Raw genomic sequence first — 14,555 nt, forward strand, 5'->3', positions numbered from 1 at the left:
GCTTATGCAGATGCAATGTAATATGCAATATATTGTTGTCACTATTTCTCAAAAGCTGCTTCAGACCAAAGTTATTCATTAGCTCTTCTGGCCGTACAACACCAAATTCGAAATGACTTGTCCTCTGGTTTGGTGCATAATATACTCTTCAATCTCCCTCATATGCATGTGTGGATTTTATTTTTCATGGCATTAGCAGTCACTTACTTTACGGAGTTTAAATGCAACTTGAGATAATCATTGTTACTCCAGAGTCCACAATACTTGTGTATCTAATCTTCAAAGCATAAGATGTACAAAATTTGTGCTACAGTTTTTGTTTCAATATATACCATGCTAATACTTGCTTCTTGCTATTTTTCAGCTCGACACAAACTGATTCAGTGGAATCTGAGGGACGTGGCCTGTGGCGTTATTAGTGATGGGCTTGGAAAAGATATACGGTGAGGCTCACCTTGATGCTGAGATGATCTGAAGAAACATCGAGATATATCGAGCAAGTATCAGTCACCGTTTCATTACTGCCAGTATAAGTGGACTGTATTTTTTCTGCTTCTTCACACTAATTCTGTATCTGTTGTAGCACCTAACTCCAAACAAGGTTCACACTCTATCACCAAGTAAGGTTCAAACTCTTACCACTCCCACTACTGAATACAATACCTTCCTTGCCTCACACTCTCTGTCACGTAGGCAATATTCCAACAAAAATAATACTGCATGGAGTCAACATTGTGGACTGACTCACTCTGGACACCTCGTCATTTCACCTAACCTACACCAGCTCTTACAGCAGTGCCATTCTTCACTACTATTCCTTCTATCATTTGGAGAGAAACAGCGCAATAGGACAGAAAGAGACAAGCCATACGGTACAGTGCCTGACATCCATTCCCTTACTCCACCTCCCCCGCCCAACCCCCATTGTTGAGTAGACCCCGGCACAAGCTGAAGATGTCCAGAGCGACTCGTGTGGCGATTCTGAAAGATCGACACTCCACCAACTAAGGAGTGTTGTTCATTGAAAGGCAATTCTCACATTAAACCCACTATCATTTCCAACATCAGTTGTCTCACCTCCAAAGCGGACACCACATTGCACAGAGATGCAGGCTCAGAAATACACAGAAACTTCGGTAAACACCCCAACATATTAACACATGAAATACATACACGGAGATACAGACACACACACACACACACACACACACACACACACACACACACATACACAGAGAGAGAGAGAGAGAGAGAGAGAGAGAGAGAGCGATACAATCACGTGCAAATAGACATAAACACACATAGGAACACATAGGCTGATACACACACAGACAGCCATAGACACAAATACACAGACACATACACACATGGGCAAAGAGACACATGTACACAAACAGACACAGAGACACAGACACTAGTGTCTTTACGACAGATATAGACACATTTTTCAGTAATAAGGGGATCAAAGGTTACGGGGGAAGACAGGAGAATGATGTTGAGAAATATGAAAGACATTATTGAACAGCATAACAGATCCAATTGGCCAAACAGCCTAATTCTGCTGATTTTTTATGATGCCATGGTGTTATGCTAACTGATATCGTCTTTACAAGAAAACAATGAAGGCCGAGTTTGATGCATATTTGATTGGAAAGAGTCAGTGGTAATGTGAGTCGTGGTTTGAGAGCCAAATAGTTCAAGTTTATTCCAATTATTGTGTCCTGATGTCTCAAAAGTGCTGGCGATTTGATGTTAGGTGAACACATTTTTAATGTGACAGGCCCCCCATTGAAATAAGGATGTCCCTTCCTCTTTATTGTTGTGCTATCTGTGGTACCCTCATCCACAGGAAGCAGAGGAGACTCAGTTATTGAACATATTCATGGTTGATCTCGGATGATTTTTGCTGGACTGGACAGTCAATGTTTATTGGGAAAAATAGGAAAGGGATGGTCAGACACGTTCGGATGGTCAGACACAATCTGGTCAGCCATGAGCAAACAACTGCTGCCCCTAACTGATGCATTGTTCTCTCAAATCACCCCTCACGGCTGCTACAGAGTACAGGGCCACTCTATTGAGCCAGTCAGGATTGGTACATACGATTCGTGTTCTCCATAGAGATCAGAAGCTGGTGGGAATCGTTAACTGATTTAGAACAAAGGTATTGTGGCTGTTGCTGGGATTGCAGATAACATAGCACTCACTGCAGGGTCACACACCAGCTGCACATTAATGTGGTGGTGCAACTTTATTCAAAGCCGTTCTCTCTCTCTCTCTCCCTCCCCCAATTGACTTACGGAGTGGGGCTAGGATGGGAGAAACATCCTCGGGGCAATTAAACTATCCAGAATCATGCATCCTGAGTAAATTAAAAAGTAAGTCATGGAATTTATCACTTTGTCAGTGTCTGTTTAGAGCATAATGATAGCCCAAAACCCTCAAGTTTCAATTCAATCACCTTTTATTTCCTCACAGTGCTACAGATTAATCTTCACTCACTACTCATGGTGCCATCATACCAGAGATTAGCCTGATGAAGCTCCTTTGTATTCTCTCTGTGGCAAGGACGTAATTCCTTATAAAAGAGAGAAAATCTGTCCAAAATTCCCAAAATACTGCCTCAATAACACTTCCAGGTTGACCACAATAGTTTGTTGTCCTTACTTATCCATCTACAAGACAGATAACGACAGAAGGACACAGTACAAGCCAAACATACTGGCTACACTGCCCTACATCAAGAGCATATCGGAATTGACAACATGAATCCTCAAACCACGAGGAATCATGGTAGTCCACAAACCCAAAGCCAAAAAACAACAAACGCTAAAGACCCTATTCCCACAACATGCAGAATGAATGTGATGTACAAAATACCAGGCAACAAATGCCACAAGTATTGCTTTGGACAGACAGGAAGGAAACTAGCCATCAGACTATGTGAACATCAGCTAGCAGCAAAATGGCACAACGAACTCTCCTTAATATCTGTACATTCAGACAATGAAGGATATCGATTTAACTGGGGCAAAGTAACCATGGGAGTTCAAGCCAGACATAGACACGCATGGGAGTTCTGAGAGATACAGTTTCTCCACCCATACTTCAATCAACAAACATATAGAGTTGGCCCCATATACAAATTCCCCATGCAGGTCAAAACTGAAAATGACAGCACTCACCATAACGGAATGGAAAGTATAAATTCCAAACCGACTTGAATAACATTGTTTCACTGGAGGCTCCATGGAGGATGTTACCTCACATAGTGAAGAAACACCTGAACAAAAACAAGCCAGCTTGGCGAGCAAGTCAACGACCTCATCCACAAATCAAACTACAGATCTTTGCAAAAACTTAGGCCTCTTTGTTTATTTCCTGAGGTGGCTAAGGCCATTCCTTCTCTTTGCATTGGGAGTGACATAGAATGTAGAAGTTCCTCACACTGGTACCTCAGCATCAATAAAGCCAGCACCAGAGGTCCCTATGGAGATGGGCATCACTGTCAAGGAGAGACTCAATGAGAGAGAATGCACTTGAAATAGGGAATTGCCACATACCTGAATGGAAATGAGTTGTAGGAATATGGTAAACAGGCAGAGGAAGGGAGCTACCTTTACTTTTGTTCTACTGTCATGTGATGTTTGCAGCCCTGGTCATGCCAGCATGTTATACCTATCCTGAACTGAGTGGCTGGTTCAGCTGTTCCACATAACAAGAAAGGATAAAACAGTTTGCTGTGGGTGTGGGAAGCCACATTACCAGGGAAAGATGACACATTGCCTTCTCTAAAGGGCATCTGCTTGGGCTTTCTTTAAATAACAAAGATGATGGTTTTATTTAAATATCACCAATTTCCTTAATGAGATACCAACAGATTTTTATTCTGTGCCTCGAGATTATGAATCAATGATATGAGGAAAAGGCACTGTCTTCCTGTCTGACAGATTCTGTGCAGAGAACAAGTTAAACTTCTCAGGTGTAATTATTTTGTAACAGAAGTGTAGTTAGTAGGGACTTGAAAGCTGTGTCTGGCTTTAACAAAGGCAGAAATGATGGCTTATTCAGAAGTTGAACTGAGGCTGAGGAGGAGACTGGGATATCACGATGGCAGTTTTGGAAAAGATTGGTGAGTGGGGAGGATATGAAGATGTACATCTGTGCAGGAAAAAGAACAGTATGGCATTTGAAAACAATCTGGTTCCTCCTTGCATATTGGTGAGTAAACTTTAAATAGTAACCTGCTGGTTACAATTTGTAAGAAATGGCATTTTTGACTGAAATTGAAATTGTTGAATACCACTTTTCCAAAATTTACATATAATGAGCAGCAGGTCAGTTCAACCCCTTTCAATGGACACAGAGACTTACCGGGAACCCCAACTGCAGCAAGGATGGGATAGTAACCACCTTGAATAACCATCAGTACATCATGAATCCGCGATGCTAATAATATCCGAGGCCGAGAAAGCCCGTTAAGACCCAGTGATAAACTCCTGTCCATTATTGGATTATTCCAGTTTCTTGTTCTCAGATTCTGATCTCTCCTCCCACTCTCTCGAGCTCATGAACACTGTCAGTGCTGTAGTTGATGCTCCCACTCATATTATGAGATAATGCATTGAAAGGAGTCCCTTATTTATGGAACAGACAAACCCTCCAGTGACATATTTAGGATCCACTGAGACTGACATTAATTGAAAGCACTGAACAAACTGCTTCAATTAACCCTTTTCAATTCCATAATGGCTTATGCAAATTCTAAATAGCAGTTGACTTTTGCACATTTTGGATGGTACATGTGAGGATAACTGAGGGGCGGAATGTTAGAGATGGTCAAATGATTGTGCGCAATCATTCAACCTGCTTTGGATATGGGAGTAATGCCAAAGGATTGCCAGAGCATAAACATGCTTATCTTTTCATAAACATCCTATAACTACTGATCAGTCATGACAATGGCAGAAGCATATTGAAAGAACATTGATTGTCCATAATCTGAGGGGAAAATGTGCCTGTAACAACAGATAAATGATATGGAGATGTTAACAGAGAATTCTACCTGACAAACATGGTGGAAATTGTTCGTCCAGGTTCAGAGAAGGCAGATGAGAGTTGTGCTGTTGATGTTATCGATGTCAATGGACTGTGATGAAGTATCATTTATTGGATATCAAGTAACATGCGATTTCCTTCTATTCATTTGTGGGATGTGGGCATTGCTGCATGGCCAGCATTTCATGTCCATTCCTAATGGTAGTGAGGTGCCTTTTTGAACTGCTGCATTCCTCCTGCTGTTGGTTGACCCACAATGATTGTGAAATTGGTGAATATACAGAAAACACAGAATTGGAGGAAACAGCTGTTGAGACTGGAAGGAGGGACAATGATATTTTCCAGTCATCAGTCTAGGAATAATACTCTTCATAACTCATATGAAGAGCAGACTCAATGATGCATCTACAATGATAAATTAGGAGAACCAATATTAATGAAATGTATTTATTCAAAACAAAATACAGGACAAAATGATTTTCCATACATACCAAAATATGGAAGTTACAAAGAGATAAGCTTATTATAATGCACTCATGATCTTGAGCTATATGAAAATAAATGTGGATTACAAAATCTTGGAAGTGGTGAGTAAAATTTATCAATCTGATACTGCTTTCACCTTTGTCAGTGATGCTCCTCACTGAGATTCACTTCCCCAGTCTCTCACACGGTGTGTATGTTATCAGTTCATGCTGCTGTTGGCCCAGTCGATTTGAATAATTGAACAATTCTATTTGGCTGGTTGGCTTCTGTTTAGTGGTTAGCAACTCAGCTCTGTACTTTTATTGGAGAACTATGATCTGGGATGACAGCCAATCTCAGATGGTCCTCACAGGGTACGGTATCAGACAAAGTGCAGACCATGGGAATTTCTAAATAAAATTTCCATCTTTTGTCTGTGTCTGCCTATCTCCCCTCATTCTGTTTTCTGATGTATTTAACTTCCACCTCTTCTAGCATCCCTTCTTCTCTCTCATGTGGTCTGTAGCTCCCCTTTCTTTCCTGTCTCAGTTTATCTCCCTTCACATCCCCTCTCTCTGTTTATCTCTCTCTCTCTGTTTCTCTCTCAGTCCATCTCCACACAATCTCTCTGTTTCCAAATTATGCATTCGGATAGCTCACGAACCACGATGGGCTGATTGGCGTCCAACTGTGCTGTAATAAGTCTGAGGTTTTTGACACACAATAAAAACTTTAGACGGCTGGAGAGCAAAGCTGGTCCAATGACGGACACTGCGCACAATCATCCATTATCTCTTCCTGTTCTTCTGATGTGCAGCTGCCTCAAAATGCCTGTTAAAATCAACTAAATGAAATTTGATTGGGGGGAGGATGCTCACCAGAGAACATTTCAATCAGGAATTAATGAAGAATGAGATTGCAGAATAATACAGGTAATAAAACAAGAACACAGCAGCACAAGAAATGTGAACAGAATGGAACTTATCATTGCAGGTAATTCCAAGTTCAACATCTTGATGTGACAAGTTGTTTGATTTGAACATAAACAGGAAAGCAGTGTTTCTGATTTCGAACATTATGTAAGAAAAGATTCAGCTTCTTCAGTTTAGACTTTCCTATAATTAGAAAAGTTTTCAATATTCCACAATTTATCCTTGTGAGGACTGTGATAAATTTCACTGACGGTGTTGGATTCAACGACACAGGTATCACAAGATTGATCCTTTGGAAATAACAGGCTGAAAATGACAATCGTCACAGAAACAATGTGCTCCCGGCAGATGAGGCTCGCTGACAGCACCATGCATTCAACTAATTATTGGACTGCTGTCTGATACTGAATCCTGCCACGATCTGTATCATAGGGCTTCCATTGACCTGAACGTGAAGTTGAATTGAGATAAAAATACATGGTACAAGAGCAGGTCAGAGGCTATCAATTCTGCAGTGAATAATAGCTGAAAGGACCATTTGAACATGGAGAAGACAATATATTTCACACATTCGGCCCATCAAATCAGGTCTAACACTCGGTCATTGCTGATATGTTTATAATCCCCATTCGCCTACTTTCTTAAATAATGCATGATCTGCTTGCTAATGAAGAACCCGTTTATCTCTGTCCTAAATAATGTTGCCTGCACAAACATTTGAGGCAAAATGTTCCACAGATTCACCACCGTCTAGCTGTAGAAATTCCTCTTCATCTCAGTTCTGAAGCGTAATCCCTTCAATCTGAGGTCGTGCCCTTGCACCATATTCTCTCTGATGAGTGAAAACATCATCTACATGTTCACTGCATCCATTGTATTCTGTCAGTTTCAATCAGACCCCTCCCCTTATCTTTCTAGACTCCATTGAGTCCAGATACAGAGTCCTCAACTGCTTCTCATATGACAAGCTGTAATCCCCAGGCTCATTCTGGACGTCATCCAGTATCAGCACAGCCTTTCCTCGATACAGTGCCCAAAACAGCTCACAATATTCCAAATGCAGTCTGACCAGAGCCTTAATAAAGCCTCAGCAGTACATCTCTGCTCTTGCATTCTAACCTTCTGGAAATTAATGGTAACATTGCATTTGACTTTTTAACGACCAACTGAACCTGCGCATTAACCTTAAGAGAGAACGAGGAACTCTGACTACCCTTTGATTTCATGAAGCCTTTCAGAATGTAGTGTATACTCTATTCTGCCTGCTAAAGTGCAGAATCTCACATGTTCCCACGTGGTGCTCAATCTTCCATTTGTTTGTCCACTGTCCGAGCCTGACTAAGTCTTTCTGCAGCCTCCCCACTTCCTCAACATCTCCTGTCCGCTCAACTATTATTGGGTCATCTGCAAACTTAGCAAAAATGCCCCCAGGTCCTTCTTTCAAATTGTTCATGTATACGGCAGCTCGTACGTCCCTAAGGAATGTCCACCACCCACAAGGCACAACACTCAGGGATCGTGACAACATTCAGGTGAACGCAGTGGCTTGACTGGAATCACACCTTCAAAATATTCTCTCTCAGCTCCAGCGGCACTCAGTAGAACCACATCCTGTCCCCATTTTGTTGTGAATTTACCCTGTTATGGTGATGCAGAACTTGATGATGTATGTTCCTGATCTATTGATGCTTCTCTGCCTCGACACAAACTGTGTGGTGCTCACACGAACAAATATTGCCATGTGTTGATGATGGCTGAGGGAGGTGGGGATGGGGAGGGATGTCTATAAAGAATGACTGTGTGACTGTCACTAACTGGGGGCTGATGCCGCCCGACAGCCCTGGATGTGCCTGTGCCCGCTGTCACACTGCAGACATCAGACTGGTCTTTCTGGGAATCAACCCAAGGAAAGCACTGGGCTCCGACTGTGTCCCCAGCTGAGCACGCAAATCTTGTGCAGACCAACTGGTGTGAGATACTCACCAACATCTTCAACCTCTCCCTCCTACAAGCCGAAGCCTCCAACTGCTTCAAGAAGACCACCATACATCTCCTCCCTTTAAGTGAGGGAGAGACACAGGCTCCAGCAACTAACTCCCCACCAGTAACTCATTGCCCAGCCTGTCAGAAACTAAACCCTGGGGACGTTCAGAAAACATTTGCTCTTTAATTCCAGTTAAAATCTGTTCCCATTCTCTGGGTTTAAAGTCATATGAAAGTGTCAATAATTAGGTGAGACTTTGGAGGTCAGTCAGTAATGGGATCTCATTTGTTTCAGATTAGTTTTGTTTCAAACCATTTTAACTTTGATTCAATCAATTTATATCTCTCTCCTTCGCTCTTCTTGGGGGACTTCTGAGAGACTGAAGCTTGGACAGAGGGAGAGGGAGACATACAGGCTCTGGAGGTGTGTATTTGTGGGATTTGTGAATGTTCATTCCAAGATCTCTTTGTTCCTTTACACCACTAAATATTCTTCACTTTCATAGTTCAGTCTCCCTAAATTCATGATCACTCACTTCTCTGGATTCAATTCCATTCATCACTTTATCTTTCCACTTGATTGCTATCTCCCTGCAGTCCACGATTTTTTTTTGTCATGGTCAACTACATGATTATTTACTGCATGTCATTTGCAAACTCCTAAATTAGGGCTTCTACAGCTAGGTTTTAATGATGGTTATATTTCAGAAAACAGCGGAACTCCACTGGACTAAAAACTGAAATAACTGCAAATGCTGTAAATAAGAAACAAATAAAAAGCAGAAGTTACTGGAAAAGCTCAGCAGAACCAGCAGCATCTGCAGAGAAAAATCTAACATAATATTTCAGTGTGAGTAACCCTCCAGAATTTCACTGGAAACAGGCACCCAGGTATGGTTCAATTTTAGTCGGGGATTCGCAGCAGCTATAACAGCAGGATATAACTGGATGTGAATTTGTGGGAGTCTTCGGAATTTATTTTGCTGAGTGATCCCTCCCCATGCACGGGAATGGTGAACAACCTCTCCCCAGTACACCTGAGTAAATGAGTTTCCACCTCAGTTGGTAATTGAATCCTTCCCTCGGTCTGCACAGTTCCCTGGTTTCTCTGTGCTGTGGGTGTCCTTGTCTCTGTCCAGTTTGGGCGATCAGGTGAATTCAATGCAGAGAAAACGCCCAATTTTCCCTGTTGTGAATGTGTTTTGATTATTCCTTATTCTCCCATGGGCTGTGGGTATCGCTGGTCAGGACAGCATTTGTTGTTCATCCCTAATTTACCTTGCACTGATGTCAGAGGGCGGTTAGGGGTCAACCATTTTGTTGTGGGCCTCAAGTCACTTGTATGCCAGACCAGGCAAGGACTTCCCTTTCAAAGGGACGTGAATGAATAGGATTTCAGGAAATTAAAGTCGTGGCCTCTGTTCCTGAAACTCAGGTTCACATTCCAGATTTTATTCATTGAATTCAAACTCCAGCAGCTGCTGTGTCTCAGTCCCCAGGGATTACTTAGAGGGATATCACCACTGCACTGCTATCTCCCTGCTGCATTACCTTACTGTAGAGAATAACTGTCACTGTTCGGATGGCTGGCGGACATCACTGAGTACGCCTCCTCTCTATCTCTCAAGAGATTTGAACAGAATGATGTAAAGTTTAAACATTTTCTGCATGAGCACGGGGGCTGTTGGGTGAACAAACCCCAGTGTGGGTACTCACACGGGCAGCAGCGTTTAAGATGACCTCAGGATTTCATCACTTGGTGAATAACCTGTAACTCCTTCCCTTAGAGCATTGTGGGAATTTGTGTGGGAAGCTAAAGCTGCTGAGGCAGCAGTACATGGTGGGGAGAATGGGCAGTGGTAAAACCTCATTCAGATGGAGTTAATGGAAGGAACAATTAGACTCTAAACAGAGCTCAAATACACCCATTAACAGAGGCAGAAGAAGTTAGGCAAGTGCAGAGAGGGGAATGTGAGAGGACAGTGAGGAGTGTGTAAGGATTAAGCCCAGAGGTAACAACGGAATGGATAAGAGTTTCAGTAGTGGATGAGCAGACGAGGAGTCAGGCGATGTCACTGAGGTGGCAAGTCTTGGTGACGGTGGAATATGTGGTTGAATACTCATCGTGGGGTGAAGTATTTCATCATGGTTATGACATGTTTGTTTCAGACTCAGGGAGAGGATTTACGTGCATTTGGAAAGGCAAGGACTGATTATGGATTGTCAACATGTCTGTGTGTGATGTAATTCATGGCCCACTAACTTGAGTATTTTGCAGAGGCGACAAAGAAGATTGGTGAAGGCAGAGAGGGTAAACATTGTTTGGATGCACTTCGGAAAGGTGTTTGAAAAGGTTCCTCATGGTAGACTGGTTAGATCACATGGAATCCAGTGGAAGCTAATGGTTTGGATCCAAAACTGGCTTGAAGGCAGGAGGCACAGCGTGATGGTAGAGTGTTATTTTCCCAGCTGGAGACCTGTGGCCTGTGGTGTGTCACAAGAATCAGTGCTGGGAAACTGCTTATCCATAATTTTATATAAATGATTTAGATGGAAGCACAGGAGGGATGGTTCGTAAGTTTGCAGATGGCCCCAAAATTCATGTTGTCGTGGACCTTGAAGAATGTTATTTGAGAGTACAACGGGACCTTGATCAGATGGGCCAAGGAATAGCAGAGAGAGTTTAGTTCAGACAAATGTGAGATGTCGCAATTTGGTAGGCAAACTAGGGCAGGACTTGTAACTTATTGGTAGGGCCTTGGGGAGAGTCACCAAACAGAGACTTTGCGGTGCAGATGCAAAGTTCCTTGAAAGCGGAGCCACAGTTAGACAGGGTGATGAAGAAGGCATTTGGCATGCTTGCTTTTATTGATCAATATATTGAGTATCGGAGTTTGTGCGTTACGATGCCGATGTACAGAACATTGACATATTTAGAATACTGCATTCAGTTATAATCTTGCTGCTGCAGGAAAGTTGTTGAACAACATAGAACATAGAACAGTACAGCACAGAACAGGCCCTTCAGCCCACAATGTTGTGCCGACCATTGATCCTCATGTATGCACCCTCAAATTTCTGTGACCATATGCATGTCCAGCACTCCTTAAATGACCCCAATGACCTTGCTTCCACAACTGCTGCTGGCAACGCATTCCATGTTCTCACAACTCTCTGCGTAAAGAACCTGCCTCTGACATCCCCTCTATACTTTCCACCAACCAGCTTAAAACTATGACCCTTCGTGCTAGCCATTTCTGTCCTGGGAAATAGTCTCTGGCTATCAACTCTATCTATGCCTCTCATTATCTTGTATACCTCAATTAGGTCCGCTCTCCTCCTCCTTTTCTCCAATGAAAAGAGACCGAGCTCAGTCAACCTCTCTTCATAAGATAAGCCCTCCAGTCCAGGCAGCATCCTGGTAAACCTCCTCTGAGCCCTCTCCAAAGCATCCACATCTTAACAGAAAGATTTCAGAAAAAAAGATTTACAAGGATGGAGCATGGATCGAATGGTTTCAGCTACAGGAAGAAGTGGCTGAATAGGTCGGGGCTGATTCCCTGGAATGCCATAGGCTGAGGCGTGACCTTGCAGAGGCTTATAAAATCATGAGGGGCTTGGATGGGATGAATGTTCAATACCTTTTCCTCAGGGAAAGGAATCCAAACCTGACAGCATGGGTTTAAGTTGAGAGGCGAATGATTTAAAAGGGACATGAGGGACAGTTTTACATGTACAGAAAGCTGCATGTATGGAGGAAGTGGTACAATCCCAGCTCTTAAACAGCATCAGGATTGGTAAATGACTAGGAAGGGAATAGAGGGATCCGGGCCCAATGCTGGCAAATGGGACTAAAATAATTTAGGATATCTGGTTTGAATAGACAAGTTGCAGCAATCAGTCTGTTTCCATCCTTTATATCTCTACAGCTCTTGGATCTTAATTTGCAATTCTAAATTAGCAGATTGTAACTGGAATGTTTGGAGTCGAAGCCAAACCATTTGTGACTTATTCAATGTATTGACATTAATATCCACCATCCATGAAGGGAGGGGAGTGATGTTAGGGATGTTGGAGTGATTTGGGGACCCCGTTCATATATTCCAGGACATTTGGATTAGTCCAAGAAATGGTGTTCATAATTGTGACCCAGTACTTCCTGGCAGTGATATTACTCGAACAGAATTACAATTTGTTTCAAGTATATGCTTTGATTTGATTTGGGAAGAGGCAGGCATTTATTGCTTTGCTAACAGTTCAGTTTGCTTAGTGCACAGAATAGAACAGCACAAAATCAGAACCTTTTAGCAACTGCAGGCACATTGGCACTGCAGGCAGTTATACATTCCAAAGAAACAGACGGGGTGGGATGGGTTTGGGAGGTGGCAGTGATGATTCGCCTTTTTTTGCAACAAAGAGCCACATTTATCGAGGGAGGTTGACCCACCATTTTCAGCGAGTGATTCCTGCTGGCTGTGCACTGCCTGAGAGGGTGCTGGAAGCAGAATCATTCATGGCCCTCAGGAGAGAGTTGAATGATGAGAGATTTACAGGGCATCAGGAAGGGCATGGCAGGTGGGACTGGTGAAGTTGCCCATACAGACAGCTGACGCAGACAATGAAGTGTGGAGCTGGATGAACACAGCAGGCCTAGCAGCATCTCAGGAGCACAAAAGCAGACGTTTCGGGCCTAGTCCCTTCATCAGAGCTCTCTGATGAAGGGTCCAGTCCCGAAACGTCAACTTTTGTGCTCCTGGAATGATGCTTGGCCTGCTGTGTTCATCCAGCTTCACACTTTGTTATCTTGGATTCTCCAGCATCTGTGGTTCACATTATTACTGATGCAAACAATGACAGGCTGAAGCACCTTCCTCTGTGCTGGGACATTCTCTGAGTGTGCGGCTCTGTACCGATTGTTGCTGCAATCTCACTGGCCCTCCACCAGTTGCGGAACTGGTTGATGAGGCTTGTTAGTGATGTCAGCTCTGCCCTCCCTCATTCGATTGGTACATTTCCGATGATCTACATTCACTATGAAGAGAGTTTTGCAGAAAAGGTGATGAAAAAGTGCTGGTGTAAACTGACTGTTTGCCCTGGTCAGGAAGCCCAGGAGTCTGGGGACAATAGTAAAAGCTCTCAGCAGTGATTTACAAGCCTTTGCACAGTCAGGCTGATGGAAAATATGGAAGGTAACTGGGACTTAAGGTAGTCCAGCATTATAAAGGCATTGCTTCTTGGCCTAGTTGGTTGACGTCAGCGTGTAGGACTTATTCTTGTCAGTTTTAATATCTGATATGTCCTTTATTTAAAGACCCTAAGTTAAACTGATTTATGGAGTAAGGAGAAGGAGCTTGCTCCATCCACTTTGTGCATCATCCAGGTATTGCTGTGTTTCCAGGACTGGTGCAGTCTCATTAAACCAATTCTAAAAATAGTCTCATCAAAACTTGAGGAAGGTTCTAGGCACGAGATGTCAGCCTTCCTGAACACAGCAGGCCAAGCAGCATCTCAGGAGCACAAAAGCTGACGTTTCGGGCCTGGACCCTGGAAGGGTCCAGGCCCGAAACGTCAGCTTTTGTGCTCCTGAGATGCTGCTTGTCCTGCTGTGTTCATCCAGCCTCACATTTTGTTGTCTTGGAATTCTCCAGCATCTGCAGTTCCCATTATCTCTGATGTCAGCCTTCCTGTTGTGTTCATCCAACTCTACACCTTGTTATCTCAGATTCTCCAGCATCTGCTCAACAGGTCCTTCAGCCCCACAAGTCCACACCAAAACTCAGAGCGTCCCAGCCAGACCTACAACCCACCTAATCTACCCCTCCCTAAACATTACAGGCAATTTAACATGGCTAATCCACCAAACCTGCACATCTTTGGACTGTGGCAGCACCCTGACGAAACCCACGCAGACACAGGGAGAATGTGCAAACTCCACGCAGGCAGTCGCCCAAGGCTGGAATCGAGCACAGGTCCTGGTGCTGTGAGGCAGCAGTGCTCAATACTGAGCCAATGTGCTGCCAAAGTGCTTCCTCTCAGTACTCTCACCCAACTTTCTCCAAATATGCTTGTTCCAAGGTAATTGATAATCTGTCCTTTTTTGCATGTTCAGTACTTGTT

At 43.2% G+C, this 14,555-nt stretch overlaps 1 non-coding gene across 1 annotated transcript; it reads left to right on the forward strand.

The window, feature by feature from the left end:
* Positions 1–13,664: 13,664 nt before the first annotated feature.
* Positions 13,665–13,852, forward strand: LOC132208953 (U2 spliceosomal RNA). Its single transcript, XR_009445051.1, has one exon. It is a non-coding gene; the product is annotated as a U2 spliceosomal RNA (small nuclear RNA).
* The last annotated feature ends 703 nt before the right edge of the window (positions 13,853–14,555 follow it).

This window comes from Stegostoma tigrinum, unplaced genomic scaffold (genome assembly GCF_030684315.1).
Source record: "Stegostoma tigrinum isolate sSteTig4 unplaced genomic scaffold, sSteTig4.hap1 scaffold_58, whole genome shotgun sequence".
Lineage (NCBI taxonomy): Eukaryota > Metazoa > Chordata > Chondrichthyes > Orectolobiformes > Stegostomatidae > Stegostoma > Stegostoma tigrinum.